Source organism: Hyla sarda, chromosome 5 (genome assembly GCF_029499605.1).
Source record: "Hyla sarda isolate aHylSar1 chromosome 5, aHylSar1.hap1, whole genome shotgun sequence".
NCBI lineage: Eukaryota > Metazoa > Chordata > Amphibia > Anura > Hylidae > Hyla > Hyla sarda.
This window is the reverse complement of record NC_079193.1, coordinates 198730917-198753857: the sequence shown is the minus strand read 5'-3', so window position 1 is coordinate 198753857 and position 22941 is coordinate 198730917. Positions and strand designations below refer to the sequence as shown.

Here is a 22941-nt window from a genome sequence, read left to right as displayed (position 1 = left end):
GAAAATGGATATTTCAAATAAATTTTATATTGATTCCCAAATACAATATGTCTACTTTATGTTGGCCTCATAAAATGAACATATTTTTACTTTTTGAAAAAATTTGAAGGCTACAAAGTATAGCAGCAATTTTCAAAATGTTCATGAAAATTGCAAAATCTAAAGGGACAGATGCTACAGAACCACAACTCCCAGCATGCCTGGGCAGTCTAGGCATGCTGAGAGCTGCAGTTTTGCAACATCTGGAGGGCTACCATTTGGGCACCACTGTAATAGTGTTCTCCAAACTGTGACCCTCCAGATGTTGCAGAATTATCACTCCCATCATGCCCAGACAGCCTTTTGCTGTCTGGGAATGCTGGGAGTTGCAGTTTGGCAACCACTAGAAGGGCAGCAGTAAAGATCGCTTTACTGCCACCTTCCTTCCCTCCCCCCTCACCGTCGCTTCCCTACCTGCGCCGCTGATCTCCTCTGCTGTCACCAATGATCGACAGTCCCCACGGCATCTTCTCTTCAGGTACTGGCCGCCATCTTCTTTCCCTGTTCTGACCGACATCCGGGGTGGGCAGAGCGGGGGGTTTCCATGGCAACCCCCGTCTTCCATTGCCATTGGTCAGCATTCATTGCTGACTAATGGCAGGGGATAGGAGGAGATCGCAGCACTGCTACCTCACTCCTTTCCCTCAGGATGGTCAGATCATCTATATTTTCCAGGTGATCGGGTCACCAGAGACCAGATCAGCCCGTAAATAGAAGAAAATCGCATGTCTGAATTGACATGCGATTTCCTGTGATCGCTGACATGGGGGGGGGGGGTCTCAGGACCCCCCTCGGCGATGTGCTGGGATGCCTGCTGAATGATTTCAGCAGGCATCCCGGTCCGTTCCCCAACCTGCTAGTGGCAGGGACCGGAATTCCCAAGGGCGTATATATGCGCCCTACGTCCTTAAGGACTCGGGATGCAGGGCGTATGAAATGTGTTAAATGTATATTATTACACAGGAAATAGCAGAAAATCGCATGTCTGAATTGACATGCGATTTCCTGTGATCGCAGGAAATCGCATGAACAGATTAAATGTGTATTAGCACACCACACAAAATCACTATGCTTTTGGAGGACCTCTTTCAGTGTAATACTCACAGGGGCATGATCGGGCCATGTCATGTGACCAATTTTTCAACCTTTTCAATAAGACATCAATCAATAAGTATGAGGTCAGTCCTAGAAAAGGTATGGTATCTCAGAGAGCAATAAGAGTGGTCGCGTTCAGAGGCGTGTTGTAGATGCAGAATATCAAACAAATCATTATCGTCCAAAAATTCAGCAAGATAAAAGGACTGATGCTTCATCTGTGCCAACTGGTCAAGGGATGACGATACTACTGAGTTTAAGTCACCGCATATGACTAACGCACCTCTGCGGACTGAATTAATCTTTTACATAACTGACCTCAGAAAGCGACCTTGATGTACATTTGGGGCATATAAATTCACAACAGTACATTCAACATTGTCAATCATACCGACAAGTATAATTAACCTGCTTTGAGGATCAATGATTTGCAGTGATATAGTGACAGCTAAGCTATCACGAAAAGCTATCATAACACCATGTTTCTTTTTATAATAAGAAGTGTGCACAATAATGGGAAATTTTCTGACACAAAGAAGGTGGTTTTTTAGAAGATACGTGCATCTCTTGGGCACCAGCAATGTCCACAGGTTTACGCCACAGAAAAAAAAGAAAAGGAATAGAAAAAGAAAGAAGTCTGCATACTACATGGAGGTACCACAGAGGTAAATAAAGGAAACTCAGGCATAAGATCACCAATATAGCGAAATAATCTCAAGTAGTATCAAACATAAATAATAATCAAATAGACAGGTGTAGGTGAATTAGACTAGCAAAAAACACCAGTAGGTGGGTACGTGGAGAAGAAAAATAAATACCTTAGCTTGCTGAATGAGTGCTCTTGCTAGCTAACAGGGAAAAAACCAAATGCCCAGCTGATATTCAGGTTGGGATGACAGCATCTTGCAACTGTGAACGTGGATGTTACGCCGAGCGCTCCGGGTCCCCGCTCCTCCCCGGAGCGCTCGCTACACTCTCGCTACTGCAGCGCTCCGGTCAGATCCACTAACCCGGTGCGCTGCGATACCGCCTCCAGCCGGGATGCGATTCGCGATGCGGGTGGCGCCCGCTCGCGATGCGCACCCCGGCTCCCGTACCTGACTCGCTCTCCGTCGGTCCTGTCCCGGCGCGCGCGGCCCCGCTCCCTAGGGCGCGCGCGCCGGGTCTCTGCGATTTAAAGGGCCACTGCGCCGCTGATTGGCGCAAGTGGTTCTAATTAGTGTGTTCACCTGTGCACTCCCTATGTATACCTCACTTCCCCTTGCGACCTTGATGTACATTTGGGGCATATAAATTCACAACAGTACATTCAACATTGTCAATCATACCGACAAGTATAATTAACCTGCTTTGAGGATCAATGATTTGCAGTGATATAGTGACAGCTAAGCTATCACGAAAAGCTATCATAACACCATGTTTCTTTTTATAATAAGAAGTGTGCACAATAATGGGAAATTTTCTGACACAAAGAAGGTGGTTTTTTAGAAGATACGTGCATCTCTTGGGCACCAGCAATGTCCACAGGTTTACGCCACAGAAAAAAAAGAAAAGGAATAGAAAAAGAAAGAAGTCTGCATACTACATGGAGGTACCACAGAGGTAAATAAAGGAAACTCAGGCATAAGATCACCAATATAGCGAAATAATCTCAAGTAGTATCAAACATAAATAATAATCAAATAGACAGGTGTAGGTGAATTAGACTAGCAAAAAACACCAGTAGGTGGGTACGTGGAGAAGAAAAATAAATACCTTAGCTTGCTGAATGAGTGCTCTTGCTAGCTAACAGGGAAAAAACCAAATGCCCAGCTGATATTCAGGTTGGGATGACAGCATCTTGCAACTGTGAACGTGGATGTTACGCCGAGCGCTCCGGGTCCCCGCTCCTCCCCGGAGCGCTCGCTACACTCTCGCTACTGCAGCGCTCCGGTCAGATCCACTAACCCGGTGCGCTGCGATACCGCCTCCAGCCGGGATGCGATTCGCGATGCGGGTGGCGCCCGCTCGCGATGCGCACCCCGGCTCCCGTACCTGACTCGCTCTCCGTCGGTCCTGTCCCGGCGCGCGCGGCCCCGCTCCCTAGGGCGCGCGCGCCGGGTCTCTGCGATTTAAAGGGCCACTGCGCCGCTGATTGGCGCAAGTGGTTCTAATTAGTGTGTTCACCTGTGCACTCCCTATGTATACCTCACTTCCCCTGCACTCCCTCGCCGGATCTTGTTGCCATTGTGCCAGTGAAAGCGTTTCCTTGTGTGTTCCTAGCCTGTGTTCCAGACCTCCTGCCGTTGCCCCTGACTACGATCCTTGCTGCCTGCCCCGACCTTCTGCTACGTCCGACCTTGCTTCTGTCTACTCCCTTGTACCGCGCCTATCTTCAGCAGTCAGAGAGGTTGAGCTGTTGCTAGTGGATACGACCTGGTCACTACCGCCGCAGCAAGACCATCCCGCTTTGCGGCGGGCTCTGGTGAAAACCAGTAGTGACTTAGAACCGGTCCACTAGCACGGTCCACGCCAATCCCTCTCTGGCACAGAGGATCCACCTCCTGGCAGCCGGCATCGTGACAGTAGATCCGGCCATGGATCCCGCTGAAGTCCCTCTGCCAGTTGTCGCCGACCTCACCACGGTGGTCGCCCAGCAGTCACAACAGATAGCGCAACAAGGCCACCAGCTGTCTCAACTGACCGTGATGCTACAGCAGCTACTACCACAGCTTCAGCAATCATCTCCTCCGCCAGCTCCTGCACCTCCTCCGCAGCGAGTGGCCGCTTCAGGCCTACGACTATCCTTGCCGGATAAATTTGATGGGGACTCTAAATTTTGCCGTGGCTTTCTTTCTCAATGTTCCCTGCACTTGGAGATGATGTCGGACCAGTTTCCTACTGAAAGGTCTAAGGTGGCTTTCGTAGTCAGCCTTCTGTCTGGAAAAGCTCTGTCATGGGCCACACCGCTCTGGGACCGCAATGACCCCGTCACTGCCTCTGTACACTCCTTCTTCTCGGAAATTCGAAGTGTCTTTGAGGAACCTGCCCGAGCCTCTTCTGCTGAGACTGCCCTGTTGAACCTGGTCCAGGGTAATTCTTCCGTTGGCGAGTACGCCGTACAATTCCGTACTCTTGCTTCTGAACTATCCTGGAATAATGAGGCCCTCTGCGCGACCTTTAAAAAAGGCCTATCCAGCAACATTAAAGATGTTCTGGCCGCACGAGAAATCCCTGCTAACCTACATGAACTCATTCATCTAGCCACTCGCATTGACATGCGTTTTTCCGAAAGGCGTCAGGAGCTCCGCCAGGATATGGACTTTGTTCGCACGAGGCGTTTTTTCTCCCCGGCTCCTCTCTCCTCTGGTCCCCTGCAATCCGTTCCTGTGCCTCCCGCCGTGGAGGCTATGCAGGTCGACCGGTCTCGCCTGACACCTCAAGAGAGGACACGACGCCGCATGGAGAATCTCTGCCTGTACTGTGCCGGTACCGAACACTTCCTGAAGGATTGTCCTATCCGTCCTCCCCGCCTGGAAAGACGTACGCTGACTCCGTACAAAGGTGAGACAGTCCTTGATGTCAACTCTGCTTCTCCACGTCTTACTGTGATTGTGCGGATATCTGCCTCTACCTTCTCCTTCTCTACTATGGCCTTCTTGGATTCCGGATCTGCAGGAAATTTTATTTTGGCCTCTCTCATCAACAGGTTCAACATCCCGGTGACCAGTCTCGCCAGACCCCTCTACATCAATTGTGTTAACAATGAAAGATTGGACTGTACCATACGTTTCCGCACGGAGCCCCTCCTAATGTGCATCGGACCTCATCACGAGAAAATTGAGTTTTTGGTCCTCCCCAATTGCACTTCCGAAATTCTCCTCGGACTACCCTGGCTTCAACACCATTCCCCAACCCTGGATTGGTCCACTGGGGAGATCAAGAGTTGGGGTTCCTCTTGTTTCAAGGACTGCCTTAAACCGGTTCCCAGTTCTCCTTGCCGTGACCCTGTGGTTCCCCCTGTAACCGGTCTCCCTAAGGCCTATATGGACTTTGCGGATGTTTTTTGCAAAAAACAAGCTGAGACTCTACCTCCTCATAGGCCTTATGACTGTCCTATTGACCTCCTCCCGGGCACTACTCCACCCCGGGGCAGAATTTATCCTCTCTCTGCCCCAGAGACTCTTGCTATGTCTGAGTACATCCAGGAAAATTTAAAAAAGGGCTTTATCCGCAAATCCTCCTCTCCTGCCGGAGCCGGATTTTTCTTTGTGTCCAAAAAAGATGGCTCCCTACGTCCTTGCATTGACTACCGCGGTCTTAATAAAATCACGGTAAAGAACCGCTACCCCCTACCTCTCATCTCTGAACTCTTTGATCGCCTCCAAGGTGCCCACATCTTTACCAAACTGGACTTAAGAGGTGCTTATAATCTCATCCGCATCAGAGAGGGGGATGAATGGAAAACGGCATTTAACACTAGAGATGGACACTTTGAGTATCTGGTCATGCCCTTTGGCCTGTGCAACGCCCCTGCCGTCTTCCAAGACTTTGTTAATGAAATTTTTCGTGATCTCTTATATTCCTGTGTTGTTGTGTATCTGGACGATATCCTGATTTTTTCTGCCAACCTAGAAGAACACCGCCAGCATGTCCGCATGGTTCTTCAGAGACTTCGTGACAATCAACTTTATGCCAAAATGGAGAAATGTCTGTTTGAATGTCAATCTCTTCCTTTCCTAGGATACTTGGTCTCTGGCCAGAGACTACAAATGGATCCAGACAAACTCTCTGCCGTCTTAGATTGGCCACGCCCCTCCGGACTCCGTGCTATCCAACGTTTTTTGGGGTTCGCCAATTATTACAGACAATTTATTCCACATTTTTCTACCATTGTGGCTCCTATCGTGGCTTTAACCAAAAAGAATGCCAATCCTAAGTCATGGCCTCCTCAAGCGGAAGACGCCTTTAAACAGCTCAAGTCTGCCTTTTCTTCGGCTCCCGTGCTCTCCAGACCTGACCCATCTAAACCCTTCCTATTGGAGGTTGATGCCTCCTCAGTAGGAGCTGGAGCGGTCCTTCTACAAAAAAATTCTTCCGGGCATGCTGTTACTTGTGGTTTTTTTTCTAGGACCTTCTCTCCGGCGGAGAGGAACTACTCCATCGGGGATCGAGGGCTACTAGCCATTAAATTAGCACTTGAGGAATGGAGGCATCTGCTGGAGGGATCAAGATTTCCAGTTATTATTTACACCGATCACAAGAACCTCTCCTATCTCCAGTCTGCCCAACGGCTGAATCCTCGCCAGGCCAGGTGGTCTCTGTTCTTTGCCCGATTTAATTTTGAAATTCACTTTCGGCCTGCCGATAAGAACATTAGGGCCGATGCTCTCTCTCGTTCCTCGGATGCCTCGGAAGTAGAGCTCTCTCCGCAACACATCATTCCTCCTGACTGCCTGATCTCCACTTCTCCAGCCTCCATCAGGCAAACTCCTCCAGGGAAGACCTTCGTCTCTCCACGCCAACGCCTCGGAATCCTCAAATGGGGTCACTCCTCCCATCTCGCAGGTCATGCGGGCATCAAGAAATTCGTGCAACTCATCTCTCGTTTCTATTGGTGGCCGACTCTGGAGACGGATGTTGTGGATTTTGTGCGAGCCTGCACTGTCTGTGCCCGGGATAAGACTCCTCGCCAGAAGCCCGCTGGTCTTCTTCATCCTCTGCCTGTCCCCGAACAGCCTTGGTCTCTGATTGGTATGGACTTTATTACAGACTTACCCCCATCCCGTGGCAACACTGTTGTTTGGGTGGTCGTTGATCGATTCTCCAAGATGGCACATTTCATCCCTCTTCCTGGTCTCCCTTCAGCGCCTCAGTTGGCAAAACAATTTTTTGTACACATTTTTCGTCTTCACGGGTTGCCCACGCAGATCGTCTCGGACAGAGGCGTCCAATTCGTGTCAAAATTCTGGAGGGCTCTCTGTAAACAACTCAAGATTAAATTAAACTTTTCTTCTGCTTATCATCCTCAATCCAATGGGCAAGTAGAAAGAATTAACCAGGTCCTGGGTGATTATTTACGGCATTTTGTTTCCTCCCGCCAGGATGACTGGGCAGATCTTCTACCATGGGCCGAATTCTCGTATAACTTCAGAGTCTCTGAATCTTCCTCCAAATCCCCATTTTTCGTGGTGTACGGCCGTCACCCTCTTCCCCCCCTCCCTACTCCCTTGCCCTCTGGTTTGCCCGCTGTGGATGAAATATCTCGTGATCTTTCCACCATATGGAAAGAGACCCAAAATTCTCTCTTACAGGCTTCATCACGCATGAAGAAGTTTGCTGATAAGAAAAGAAGAGCTCCCCCCATTTTTTCTCCTGGAGACAAGGTATGGCTCTCCGCTAAATATGTCCGCTTCCGTGTCCCTAGCTACAAATTGGGACCACGCTATCTTGGTCCTTTCAAAATTTTGTGCCAGATTAATCCTGTCTCTTACAAACTTCTTCTTCCTCCTTCTCTTCGTATTCCTAATGCCTTTCACGTTTCTCTTCTTAAACCACTCATCATCAACCGTTTCTCTCCCAAACTTGTTTCTCCCACTCCTGTTTCCGGCTCCTCGGACATCCTCTCCGTAAAGGAGATACTGGCCTCCAAGAAGGTCAGAGGGAAAACTTTTTTTTTGGTCGATTGGGAGTGTTGTGGTCCTGAAGAGAGATCCTGGGAACCTGAGGACAATATCCTAGACAAAAGTCTGCTCCTCAGGTTCTCAGGCTCTAAGAAGAGGGGGAGACCCAAGGGGGGGGGGGGGTACTGTTACGCCGAGCGCTCCGGGTCCCCGCTCCTCCCCGGAGCGCTCGCTACACTCTCGCTACTGCAGCGCTCCGGTCAGATCCACTGACCCGGTGCGCTGCGATACCGCCTCCAGCCGGGATGCGATTCGCGATGCGGGTGGCGCCCGCTCGCGATGCGCACCCCGGCTCCCGTACCTGACTCGCTCTCCGTCGGTCCTGTCCCGGCGCGCGCGGCCCCGCTCCCTAGGGCGCGCGCGCGCCGGGTCTCTGCGATTTAAAGGGCCACTGCGCCGCTGATTGGCGCAAGTGGTTCTAATTAGTGTGTTCACCTGTGCACTCCCTATGTATACCTCACTTCCCCTGCACTCCCTCGCCGGATCTTGTTGCCATTGTGCCAGTGAAAGCGTTTCCTTGTGTGTTCCTAGCCTGTGTTCCAGACCTCCTGCCGTTGCCCCTGACTACGATCCTTGCTGCCTGCCCCGACCTTCTGCTACGTCCGACCTTGCTTCTGTCTACTCCCTTGTACCGCGCCTATCTTCAGCAGTCAGAGAGGTTGAGCCGTTGCTAGTGGATACGACCTGGTCACTACCGCCGCAGCAAGACCATCCCGCTTTGCGGCGGGCTCTGGTGAAAACCAGTAGTGACTTAGAACCGGTCCACTAGCACGGTCCACGCCAATCCCTCTCTGGCACAGAGGATCCACCTCCTGCCAGCCGGCATCGTGACAGTGGAGTTGAAGATCTGCAAAGATCACGTATCTGAAAGCCCCAATCCATCAGCGATTCAAACCCACTATCCACGGAGGAGAAGGTATGCATTTTGTTATTGCACAGGACAAGGAGTTTCGTCGGGAAACCCCATCAGTAGGGGATTTCCAATCTAAGGAGTTCCACTGTGAGGGGATGAAGGTCTCTTCTTGCTTGCAGCAGACAAATCTACGAAGAGCTGGATCTCATCATAAGGTGAATGAAGAGATTTATGTTTCCTAGAGACCTGGAGGAGTAAGTCCTTCACCTATCACGGTAATGCCCGGTATTAATCTTTCAGATACGGTGATCAAAGTTGACCGCAGTGTCTGAAGTGAAACCCAAAGCATCCCAGCAGCTCAGTCGGGCTGTTCAGGACCGCCACGGAGAAATCGCAGTGTCCCGAACAGCTTGCAGGACACCAGGAGGATCCCACCCTGCCTCCTGCATGTCCGATCGCCGAATAACTCCTCCGTGCCTGCAATCCAGACAGGAGCAGTCGAGCTACGATAACACTGATCAGTGCCATGTTAATGCCATTTCATTTTGCTGTGCATTTTTGGGCAAAATGACTAGGCAGACAAATCTACGAAGAGCTGGATCTCATCATAAGGTGAATGAAGAGATTTATGTTTCCTAGAGACCTGGAGGAGTAAGTCCTTCACCTATCACGGTAATGCCCGGTATTAATCTTTCAGACACGGTGATCAAAGTTGACCGCAGTGTCTGAAGTGAAACCAAAAGCAGACACGGTGGTCAAAGTTGACCGCAGTGTCTGAAGTGAAACCAAAAGCATCCCAGCAGCTCAGTCGGGCTGTTCAGGACCGCCACGGAGAAATCGCAGTGTCCCGAACAGCTTGCAGGACACCAGGAGGATCCCTACCTGCCTCCTGCATGTCCGATCGCCAAATAACTCCTCCGTGCCTGCAATCCAGGCAGGAGCAGTCGAGCTACGATAACACTGATCAGTGCCATGTTAATGCCATTTCATTTTGCTGTGCATTTTTGGGCAAAATGACTAATGTCACTGCAAAGTAGAATTGGTGGTGCAAAAAATAAGCCATAATATGGATATTTAGGTCAAAAATTGAAAGAGTTATGATTTTAAAAAGGTAAGGAGGAAAAAACAAAAAAGCAAAAACTGAAAAGCGCTGAGTCCTTAAGGAGTTAAAGAAGGTGTACTAAGCCAGTACATCTCTCGGGAGCTCTTCAGGAAGAGATTTAGGTTTTGCCACTCTGTGGGCTCTGGCGATACTGTATTCAAAAACTTCTAGGTTCGGTAAAAAATGGCGAGTAAGTTCTATCACATATTTTACTAGTTGCGAATTAGGCACCGTCTCAGGCACGCCTCGGAATTTAGTGTTATTGCGCCGATTGCAATATTCGGCATCTATCACTTTAGTATGTAACCACCAATACAAAAAGAGCTATGCCAGACAAATATACCAAAAATAACTTTATTGTTTAAAACAACATATTAAAATACATAATGAGAAGAGAGGAATGGCAGCTGAAAAATAGGAAGTTCAATGGATAATGTGCATAAGTTACTGATATTTTCAAGGGCATGTGCCACACAATATAATATAGATGCACACTACATTGGGTATAGTAGAATTGAAAAATCACCAGTATACAGTAAAGGGATACTGGACCCCCTATAAAGTAGTCCCCGCATATATATCAAAAATAATCTCTATTGAGGAAAAGCATATTAATAAAATTTAACTTTTAATAGACTAGTTAAAATAGAGCTTGGACCAACAACACAAATAGATAATTGTGATAGTAATATTAGACGTGCTAATCAAACAAGGGTGAAGATTAAGCACAGTTGTGAAATGGGTACAGGTATGTGAGGGGATAGTCAGTGAGTATGGGCCGTCAAGGATGTGATCCTATTTCTAAACTCACCCTATATCTCACCCTAGACCTCCCTTCTTGGCAAGTGTTGCATCGCCCTTAGAAGGGCGGCCCCACACAGGAACCTGGCCCTAGGATTTCCTTTATATATCCCTAGATTCCCTACGCGTTTCTTCTGCTTGTATCAGCAGAGTCCTCAGGGGAAACAATTGGAGATATTATAGCTTGAGATATCCAAAAGAATCAAAACAAAAATCAATAAATACATATGGAATTGAATCCACACAAGTATCAATTAGGTCCAGTGAAGAGTTGCGGATGCACTATTCCGCATGGGTGCATCATACGCAAAAAAGAAATGTTTCTGTTACCACTGTTACACAGACAGTGATATTTTAACAGAAACCAAGGAGAAAATAGTGATCTCTCCTAGTGTCAACTTATTTCTAAATATGCCCTTGGTGATGGGACATTGCAGTCTATTTTTCATGCACAAGAAAATTATTGTTAGACACTAATTAAATTATTCAAAATAACCCCCAAGGTACTCACGATACCCAACATTTCAGGGTCCGAGTACCCATGGTATAGGGGGACTTGAATATCCGACCGGGCTGATGTTACCTTTAAGCGGTGATCTCTCCACCGGGAGCACCACAGTGCTCACCTAGTCTTATCTCCAGACCAGGCATAAGGTAACATCAGCCCGGTCGGATATTCAAGTCCCCCTATACCATGGGTACTCGGACCCTGAAATGTTGGGTATCGTGAGTACCTTGGGTGGTTCTTTTGAATAATTTAATTAGTGTCTAACAATAATTTTCTTGTGCATGAAAAATAGACTGCAATGTCCCATCACCAAGGGCATATTTAGAAATAAGTTGACACTAGGAGAGATCACTGTATAGTAGAATTGCACACAATATATAATACATAGTACTTATATGCAAAATGTAAATAGCTATGCTCCAGCACACTGTGGGGCAAGTAGGAGAGGAGTAAATGCATGAACAGATACCCACAAGCTGTATCTAGCCCCATTAAGGTGCAAAATAGCAAATACCCACATGTGCAGAGCGTATAAATGACCAGGAGACGTCCACCCCTACGACCGTTTTGGATAAAGTCCTTCTTCCGGGAGTGGCTCTCTCACAATGAGGGCAGGTATTTATGAAATTTGTTAATCAATCACCTATATACATATAATAACAACATAGAAGCAGCTGTGTACCTGGTTGATCCTGCCGCAACCCGCACTTCGGCCCTGTCATCTCCCCGGGCGTGGCGGTGCGGCCACGCCACCCCCCCCCCCCGGTATGTGACGTCGGGAACCACTTGACAGCACCAAAACCAGGGCTGGAGAGAGGAGAGAGCAGAATGCAGTGTGCTGCAGTCAGTCACTTCCTACTATCTAGTTACCTTGTGCCTGAGACCTGGCCATTATATTGCGTGCACCGCATTGCTATATTGGAGTTCTGCCCTATGCTTGCTTTATACCATATATATAAGTGTATATATGTATAAGGAAATAGTGAGATGTACCAGTTACACATAAAATGCGTGATGGTAATGTGTGATATTAGAGATACTGATAATCAATTGTGGCAAAGGGAAGTCGGGGAAAGTGTACGACCAGTAGTGTAAGACATGACTGTTAAAGCCATGTGTAGTGAAAAAAGATGTAGGACATGGCATGAAAATATATTTAGGGCCATGATAATGTGAATCAATGTGTGGTGTACAGGGATGGGAAAGGATGGAAAAGAGGAAAGAGATGTGGGATACAAAAGAGAGAGAAAGGGGAGAGAGAAAAAGGGAAAAAGGGGGGGAGAGGAGGGCAAAAAACTAAAAATAATAAAGAAAGGGAAAAAGAAACAAGGAAAAAGAAGGAGGAAGAAAGGCAGATGAACAGCAAGGAAAAGAAGAAAGAAACCAACAAAGCTAAATAAAAAGTGTACAAGAAAAGCAAAAAAATGTGTCTCTGTGCATGTGTACGAGATGGTAGTCCTCTTGATGTCCAGGACACTCCGAGCAAGTACTGGTGTGTATGATAAGAGGATGAATCATACATAAGCAGGATACTCCAGGCTTGCACATACAAAGCCACTCTTATCTGAAAAATATATCAAAAACACAGATTAAAATATTATCATACAAACATTTAAAATCCACAGAAAAAAATTGAAAAACGGAATGATCTAATTGCATACTACCCAATTAATGACTATAAAAAAGGCGAAAAGAAAAGGTTTCATTCAGCCCAAATGATACCATGGTTTTTAACTGATATATCCACCGGATTCACACTGCGCCAGACGCTTGGCCACATCGCCTCCTCTTTGGCACATCTGTATCCTGTCAATGCCATGAACTTTTAGCAACATAGGATCTCCGTCATGATACTGTAAAAAGTGCCAAGTTACAGGTTTGAAATCAACATCCCAACATCCCTGCTAGTTTCCTTGATGTTGTGTATGTCCCTCATATGTTCTCTTACCCTCACCTTTAATTCCCGAGTAGTCAGTCCAATATAAATCTTTCTGCAGGGACATGTGGCATAGTACACGACTGCACGTGTGGAGCATGTGATGTGTTGAGTAATCCTTTACTTGTCCTTGACCCAGAACTGTCAGTGAATTCTTTGTTGCGCTAAATATTTGGACACGCAATACACTCCCCGCATGGTGTGCACCCCCATTTGGGTCCCATTGAGCCTCTCGATATTCGCTCTGAACAAGGATGTCCCTTAAATATTGTGATCTTCTTGCAGTCACAGAGGGGGTTGTGGGTATGTACCTGCTGATTACAGGATCCATGGTCAGAATTGACCAGTATTTCTCAACAAATTTGCACATATCCTGCCATCTCAAATGATAATTGTTAATAAAATGTACCTTCTTGTTTTTTGTATTCTGATGACTTGGTTGTAGGAGTTGACATCTGCTGGCACTTTTTGCCCTCTCAAACGCTCTTTTAATACAACTATTGCTGTACCCCCTGTTGCCGAAACGATGTGTTTTAATTCATGCGCACTTCTCTCTAAGTCCTCATTTCTAGAACATATACGCTTCATACATAGGACCTGTGGGTATTGCATAGATGGTAGAGAATGAATGTGATGATGATGCATGAAGATAGCTGTTGTCGGCGGTACTCTTCCGATATACATCTGTTTGGATCCATCCTTCATCGTCACGTATTAATGAGACATCCAAGAAATGAACCTGATGGTAATTAAATGTATATGTTACTTTGAAATTCCTAGTGTTGTTATTGACTGTTGACATGAACTGATAAAGATCCTCCACCAAGCCCTGCCAGATCATGAAGATGTCATCGATGTACCGTGACCAAAAGATCACATGGTCCATCAAGACATCTCCATGATCTGACAGGAAGAGGTCCCGTTCCCAGTGCCCCAGGAACAGGTTGGCATCATGCATCCACAAGGGGACAGCGGTCCAGCATCAAGAAATTCAAGAGTTGGGGAGATATGGTATACAAACCATCAGATAAAGGTGGATATATTGTGATCTGGCCTAAACTAATGTACGAGAGAGAGGCATACCGACAGCTTAATGTTGAATGTTGTTATAGGAAGCTTACTTTTAACCCCCTACTGTCCTATACACAGATACTCGACAATTTACTCCAACAAGGACTAGACACTGGAGTCATTACCAGAGTGGAGAGTGGAGAATCCAATCATTCCGACACTGTATTTACTGCCCAAAATTCATAAACACACCACGAAGCCACCTGGATGCCCAATTATATCTGGCTGGAGCAACTTCACAGAAAATGTAAGTAAATACATTGATTTCCATCTGAAACCTTTGATATAGAGCCTCCCGTCAAACACAAGGGACTCAACTGATTTATTATGTAAAGTTGCAGATATCCAGCTGGAGAGTGATATGATCATGGTAACAGGTAGTGTTGAGCGGCATAGGCTATATTCGAATTCGCGATATTTCGCGAATATGTGGACTAAATTTGCATATTCGTAATATTTGCGTTTTATTTTCGCATATGCAAAAATTTGCATATACAAATTTTCGCATATGCGAAAATTCGCATGCCAGTCTCACACAGTAGTATTAGAGCCTTCTTTACACCACACAAGCTGGAAGCAGAAAGGGATGATCACTGTGAGGGGTACATTGAAAAAAAAAACTAATATTCATAATTGCGAATATATAGTGCTATATTCACGAATATTCACGAATTTGCGAATATGTGATATTCGCGAATAAAATTTGCATTGTGAATATTCGCAAGCAATACTAGTAACATGCGATAGAGTCATTGTATACTATTCGATATCATGACAGACTGAAGTCAGCAGACTTCTTCTTGACTAACAGCAACATCGACCAGGATGTAGGTCAGTTCATTGCACGGTTACTGGACTTCACTCTCACTCACAATTTCTTTCAGTTTAAGGGGTGGGGTCCCTGTAGCTCAGAGGAACAGCCATGGGGGCGGCGTGTTAACCTTTCTATGTCAAGCTGTTCCTGGGGCTCTGGAAATGGACATCTTCCTGTCAGATCATGGAGATGTCGCGATGGACCATGTGATCTTTTGGTAACAGTAGATCGATGACGTCTTCATGATCTGGCAGTGCTCGGTGGAGGATCTTCATCAGTTCATGTCAACAGTCAACACCAACACTAGGAATATCAAAGTAACAGATACATTTGATTACCATCAGGTTGATTTCTTGGCTGTCTCATTAATACACGACGATGAAGGATGGATTCAAACAGATGTATATCGGAAGAGTACCGCCATCAGTAGCTATCTTCATGCATCATCATCACATCCAATCTCTACCATCAATGCAATACCCACAGGTCAGTTCCTACGTATTCCTACCCACACATGAAAAAGTATAATAAGAAGTTTTGAATCTTTATATGTGTTTGTTCCGTTTCCAGTTTTGATTAAAAAAAAATGAATATCAAAATGAGAATATAAATACTGTGTGTCAATTTTTAATAGTATTCAGCTTTAACAGTGAAGTGTATAAAAAAAACAACAACTATGTAACCACTATAAATAATAATACTATTGAAGCAGCACTTCTAGATAAGCACACTTCTAAAGCAACCTTTTTTTTTTTATATGAAGCAAAGTTACAATCAGACTGGTTGGGGCAATGAAATTATAGGGGTATTGCTAGTTAGAACACTTATCCCCTATCCACAGGATAGATGATAAGATTCACACATGCTTGCAATGTCTATGGTTTTGTTGGACATAGCCGAGGCAATCCTGGGCATCCCTATATAAAATGAATAGAGTGGTGGTAAGTAGAAATGAGCAAATTTTTTGAAAAATTCAATTCGGCTGATTTGCCAAATTTTCTAACAAAAATTTGTTACGGTCCAAATTTATTTGCGGTGAATCGCTATTAACGCCTTAAGGACCAGGCCAATTTTCACTGTAGGACCAGAGCATTTTTTGTACATCTAACCACTGTCACTTTAAGCATTAATAACTCTGGAATGCTTTTACCATTCATTCTAATTCCGAGATTGTTTTTTCAAGACATTTTCTACCTTTTGCTAGTGGTAAAATTTTGTTGATACTTTCATCATTTCTTGGTGAAAAATGCAAAAATTTGATGAAAAAATTGAAATTTTATCATTTTTCGAAATTTGAAGCTCTCTGCTTGTAAGGAAAATAGACATTCCCAAAAAATTATATTTTGATTCACAAATACAATATGTCTACTTTATGTTTGCATCATAAAGTTGACATGTTTTTACTTTTGGAAGACATCAGAGGGCTTCAAAGTTCAGCAGCAATTTTCCAATTTTTCACTAAATTTTCAAAATCAGAATTTTTCTTGGACCAGTTCAGGTTTGAAGTGGATTTGAAGGGTCTTCCTATTAGAAATACCCCATAAATGACCCAATTATGAAAACTAAACCCCCCAAAGTACTCACAATGACATTCAGTAAGTGTGTTAACCCTTTAGGTGTTTCACAGGAATAACAGCAAAATAAAGGAGAAAATTCAAAATCTTCATTTTATACACTCGCATGTTCTTGTAGACCCATTTTTTGAATTTTTACAAGAGGTAAAAGGAGACAAATCCTCTCAAAATGTGTAACCCAATTTCTCTCGAGTAAGGAAATGCCTCATATGTGTATATCAAGTGTTCGGTGGGCGCAGTAGAGGGCTCAGAAGGGATGGAGCAACAATGGGATTTTGGAGAGTGAGTTTTTCTGAAATGGTTTTTGGGGGGCATGTCACATTTAGGAAGCCGCTATGGTGCCAGAACAGCAAAAAACTCCCCACATGGCACACTATTTTGGAAACAACACCCCTCAAGGCACGTAACAAGGGGTCCAATGAGCCTTAACACCCCACAGGTGTTTGATGACTTTTCGTTAACCCCTTAACGATGCAGGACGTAACGATTTACGTCCTGCGCCGGCTCCCACGATATGAAGCGGGATCGCGCCGCGATCCCAAATTATATCGCGTCGGTCCCGGCGCTCATCAACGGCCGGGACCCGCGGCTAATACCACACATCGCCGATTGCGGCGATGTGCGGTATTAACCCTTTAGAAGCGGCCGCCGCTTCTAAAGTGAAAGTGAAAGTGACCCGGCTGCTCAGTCGGGCTGTTCGGGACCGCCGCGGTGAAATCGCGGTGTCCCGAACAGCTGACCGGACACCGGGAGGGCCCTTACCTGCCTCCTCGGTGGCCGATCGACGAATGACTGCTCCGTGCCTGAGATCCAGGCAGGAGCAGTCAAGCGCCGATAACACTGATCACAGGCGTGTTAATACACGCCTGTGATCAGGATGAGAGATCAGTGTGTGCAGTGTTATAGGTCCCTATGGGACCTATAACACTGCAAAAAAATGTAAAAAAAAAGTGTTAATAAAGGTCATTTAACTGCTTCCCTAATAAAAGTTTGAATCACCCCCCTTTTCCCATAAAAAAAATAAAACAGTGTAGAAAAAAAATAAATAAACATATGTGGTATCGCCGCGTGCGTAAATGTCCGAACTGTAAAAATATATAATTAATTAAACCACATGGTCAATGGCGTACGCGCTAAAAAAATCCAAAGTCCAAAAAAGCGTATTTTGGTCACTTTTTATACCATTAAAAAATGAATAAAAAGTGATCAAAAAGTCCGATCAAAACAAAAATCATACGATAAAAACTTCAGATCACGGCGCAAAAAATGAGTCCTCATACCGCCCTGTACGTGGAAAAATAAAAAAAGTTATAGGGGTCAGAAGATGACATTTTTAAACGTATAAATTTTCCTGCATGTAGTTATAATTTTTTCCAGAAGTGCGACAAAATCAAACCTATATAAGTAGGGTATCATTTTAACCGTATGGACCTACATAATAATGATAAGGTGTAATTTTTACCGAAATATGCACTGCGTAGAAACGGAAGCCCCCAAAAGTTACAAAATGGCGTTTTTTTTCCGATTTTGTCGCACAATGATTTTTTTTTCCGTTTCGCCGTGCATTTTTGGGTAAAATGACTAATGTCACTGCAAAGTAGAATTGGCGATGCAAAAAATAAGCCATAATATGGATTTTTAGGTGGAAAATTGAAAGGGTTATGATTTTTAAAAGGTAAGGAGGAAAAAATGAAAGTGCAAAAACGGAAAAACCCTGAGTCCTTAAGGGGTTAAAGTCTGATGTGTAAATGAAAAAAAAAAATTTTTTCACTAAAGTGCAGTTTTTTTTCCCAAATTTACCATTTTTATAAAGGGTAATGGGAGAAAATGCCCCCCAAAATTTGTAACCCCATCTCTTCTGAGTATGGAAACACCCCATGTTAGGACGTAACATGCTCCGTGGGCAAACTACAATGCTCAGAAGAGAAGGAGTCACATTTGGCATTTTGAAAGCAAATTTTGCAGAAATGGTTTATGGGGGGCATGTCACATTTAGGAATCCCCTATGTTGTCAGAACAGAAAAAAAAAAAAAACATGGCATACTATTTTGGAAACTACACCCCTCAAGGAACGTAACAAGGGGTACAGTGAGCCTTAACACCTCACATGTATTTCACAACTTTTTGTTAAAGTTGGATGTGTAAATGAAAAAAAAATTTCACTAAAGTGCTGGTTTTTCCCAGAATTTAACATTTTTAGGGGAGAAACTTACCCCCAAAATTTGTAACCCCATTTCTTCTGAGTATGGAAATACCCCATGTGTGGACGTCAAGTGCTCTACTGGTGCACTACAATGCTCAGAAGAGGAGGAGCGCCATTGATCTTTTGGAAAGGGAATATGTTTGGAATGGAAGTTGGGGGCCAAGTGCGTTTACAAAGCCCCCCGTGGTGCCAGAACAGTGGACCCCCCCCCACATGTGACCCCATTTTGGAAACTACACTCCTCACAGAATTTAATAAGGGGTGCAGTGAGTATTTACACCCCACTGGCATTTGACAGATCTTTGGAACAATGGGCTGAGCAAATGCAAAATTAAATTTTTCATTTTCACGGACCACTGTTCCAGAAAACTGTCAGACACCTGTGGGGCGTAAATGCTCACTGTACCCCTTATTACATTACTTGAGGGGTGTAGTTTCCAAAATGGGGTCACATGTGGGAGTGGTCCATTGTTCTGGCACTATGGGGGCTTTGTAAACACACGTGGCCTTCAATTCCGGACAAATTATCTCTTCAAAATCTCAATGGCACTACTTCTCTTCTGAGCATTGTAGTTCGCCCTCAGAGCACTTTACATCCACTTATGGGGTATTTATATACTCAGAAGAAATGGGGTTACAAATTGTGGATGGCTTTTTTCCTATTTTCCCTTGTGAAAATGAAAAATTTAGGGTAACACCAGCATTCTAGTGAAATATTTTTTTTTCCCATCCAAATTTAATGAAAATTTGTCAAACACCTGTGGGGTGTTAAGGCTCACTATACCCCTTGTTACATTCCGTGAGGGGTGTAGTTTCCAAAATGGGGTCACATGTCGGTATTTATTTTTTTGCGTTTATGGCAGAACCGCTATAAAATTAGCCACCCCTGTGAAAATCACCAATTAAGGCCACAAATGTACATGGTGCGCTCTCACTCCTGAGCCTTGTTGTGCGCCCGCAGAGCATTTTACGCCCACATGTGGGGTATTTCCGTTCTCAGGAGAAATTATGTTACAAACTTTGGAGGTCTTTTTTTCCTTTTACCTCTTGTGAAAATAAAAAGTAAAGGGCAACACCAGCATGTTAGTGTAAAATGTTTTATTTTTTTTTTACACTAACAGGCTGGTGTAGACCCCAACTTTTCCTTTTCATAAGGGGTAAAAGGAGAAAAAGCCCCTCAAAATTTGTAGTGCAATTTCTCACAAGTACGGAAATACCCCATATGTGGCACTAAACTGTTTCCTTGAAATACGACAGGGCTCCGAAGTGAGAGAGCGCCATGCGCATTTGAGGACTAAATTAGGGATTGCATAGGGGTGGACATAGGAGTATTCTAAGCCAGTGATTCTCAAACAGGGTGCCTCCAGCTGTTGCTAAACTCCCAGCATGCCTGGACAGTAGTGACTGTCTGGAAATGCTGGGAGTTGTTGTTTTGCAACAGCTGGATGTTCTGTTTTGGAAACACTGCTGAACAATACATTTTTCAATTGGGGGGGACAGTGTAAGGGGGTGTATATGTAGTGTTTTACCCTTTATTATGTGTTAGTGTAGTGTAGTGTTTTTAGGGTACATTCGCACTGGCGGGTTTTAGTTAGCTTACCGCTAGGAGTTTGCGCTGCGGCAAAAAAATTCTTGCAGCTCATACTGTAAACCTGCCTGTGTGAATGTACCCTGTACGTTCACATGGGGGGGGGCAAACCTCCAGCTATTTCAAAACTACAACTCCCAGCATGCACTAACAGACCGTGCATGCTGGGAGTTTTACTTTTGCAACAGCTGGAGGCACACTGGTTGGAAAACCTTCAGTTAGGCTCTGTTACCTAACTCAGTATTGTTCAACCAGTGTGCCTCCAGCTGTTGCAAAACTACAACTCCTAGCATGTACTGATCGTCGAAGTGCATGCTGGGAGATGTAGTTATGCAACAGCTAGAGGTACGCAGCTGTTTGCTGTTTGGGCATGCTGGGATTTGCAGTTTTGCAATATCTGGAGGTCTACAGTTTAGAGACGACTGCACAGTGATTTCCAAACTGTGGACCTCCAGATGTTGCAAAACTACAAATGCCAGCATGCCCAGACAGCAAACAGCTATGTGAGCATGCTGGGAGTTGTAGTTTTGCAAGATCTAGAGGGCCACAGTTCACAGCACAGTGATCTCCAAACTATGACCCTCCAGCTGTTGCAAAACTACAAATCCCAGCATGACAGCTGTCTGGGCATTCTGGGAGTTGTAGTTTTGCAACATCTGGAGGGCAACAGTGTAGAGACCACTGTATAATGGTCTCAAACTGTAGTCCCCTAGAAGTTGCTAAGCAACTTACCATCTTCCGTCGGATCCAGGGAGCCGTCCTATTCTTCCGCACGACATGCCGCCCGCGCCGATCTCCGACGCCGATCGTCGCCCGCAGCTGTCACCGATGGGTAAGTGGACTTCGGCACCGGTCCTCCGTCGTTTCCCCGTTCTGCCCCCCCCTATTGTGGGTGGGCAGAACGGGGAAAACGAAAGTTAACCCCCCTGCCCCTGATCTGCTATTGGTGATCGCATCTAGACCACCAATAGCAGGGATAGGAGGGGTGGCCCTTGGTCCTGAAGTACCAGGGAGCAAAGGCGTACCTGTACGCCCTTGGTCCTTAACAGGCTAAAAACGGCTATTTCTGGCCTACAGAGAGCCTTAACAGGGGTGTAGAACACTTTGCCTCGCTGTAGCATGCATAGGGTGTGTGCTGGGTTAGTGAAATAATACTGTTATTCAGTATGACATGCAGATTCTTTTGGAAATGTCCTTCATGTCATGAGAATGTAGTGACAAGAGTTACCTTCCATTCTGGACTTCTTACCTGGCTTTTATGTATAGCAATTATTTATTTAAATTATATTAAATATTATTTAAAAATTCACAAGTCACTTTTCATAAAATATAAAACATCTTTAAACAAAGCATGCAAACTTCAAGACTCTTATAACAGTGATCAGCTAATTGCTAAATATTGTCACATGATGTGCATTACAGATACAGCTGTAGCTAGCTCTTTTTACTCCTGAGGCGAGAACAGAAAATTGTGTAACTCCCCCCCATTTTAACATTGAAAAAAAATTAGCGGGACACCCTTATCGAATAATCAGAGTAATTCTCCTTTTTCTATTCCCCATCTGGCACAGGCACCTGCAACATAAACATATTAGTATTAGACTCTGCACTTTTGCTGAATTATCCTCCCCTTTTCCCTGCAAATGCCACCAGCCTTCCCACAACGCACAAGGGGGGAGATTTATCAAAATCTGTACAGAGGAAAAGTTGGGCATAGCAACCAATCAGCTTGCTTTTATTCATTTTTAACTAGGCCTTTGCAAAATGAAATAAGAAATCTGATTGGTTGTTATAGGCAACTTTTCCTTTGCACAGGTTTTGATGAATCTCCCCCAATGTTTCCAGCCCCACCCCACAAGAACACACAATGCCTCCTACATTACCCCACACAGTGACATAGGGGTGTACATGGGAGACAGAGGTGTAGAGGGGTGTACATGGGTGACAGAGGGGTGAAGGTGCACTACCTGAAGCTGAGTCGGCCTCTGTCAGCGCTGCCCCTGCTCCTTCCCTCCTTCACATCATTCTGCTTAGGGACCAGGGAGAATCCAGAGTCCAGAGCTGCTCCACAGGAGAGGGGAGAGCTGCAGCATCACCCGTCCCGGCACTGGACACAGACTTCCCTCCCGCCTGGCCTGCACACCTGTGACTCAAAGGTGCGCAGGTCTTGGCAGAAAAATAAAAACAATGTTAGTGCCATATTTCCCACCAGAGTGTCCTGGCACCCTGGTTGGGAATCAATGTCTCAGTGTAATGTATGCTGGACCCCCCCCCCCTTGCGCCCCCTTGCAACAGCGCACCTGAAGCGATCACCTCAATCACCTCATCAGATCTACAGCCCTGATTACACAACATACAAGTGCAAAAAAACACAAACTTCAAAAAATACTAAAATTTGTGATAAATGTGCTATCAAAAATGAGGTAGTATTATAAGTGACAAGGTCATCAAGGGTGGGTTTCAAAGGGGGGCAGGGTAAGTTGTAGAAATTTCTGCAACCTGAGTGAGGGGAACTCTGAGCACAATGCGCTCCAGTACTCTTAAAACAGTATTTGTCTACTAGGCTTGTGCAAACTTTTTCAGACATAATGGCCGACATTTATTATTGTCTTTAGACTGGTTTTTGTGTCTACAAAAGGCACAAAAAGGCGCAAGCAGGGTTTATTTGCGCCTTTTTTGCGCATTTGCAATCCAC

General features: G+C 45.2%; 1 long non-coding RNA gene across 1 annotated transcript in view; it reads right to left on the bottom strand.

Annotated features, from left to right (window-relative positions):
• Window positions 1–13424: 13424 nt before the first annotated feature.
• LOC130272626 (uncharacterized) overlaps window positions 13425–22941 on the bottom strand; it is a 71620-nt gene continuing 62103 nt past the window's right edge. Inside the window, exon 5 of the long non-coding RNA XR_008843655.1 lies at window positions 13425–13593. This is a non-coding gene — a long non-coding RNA (uncharacterized LOC130272626). The remainder of the gene's footprint in view (window positions 13594–22941) is intronic.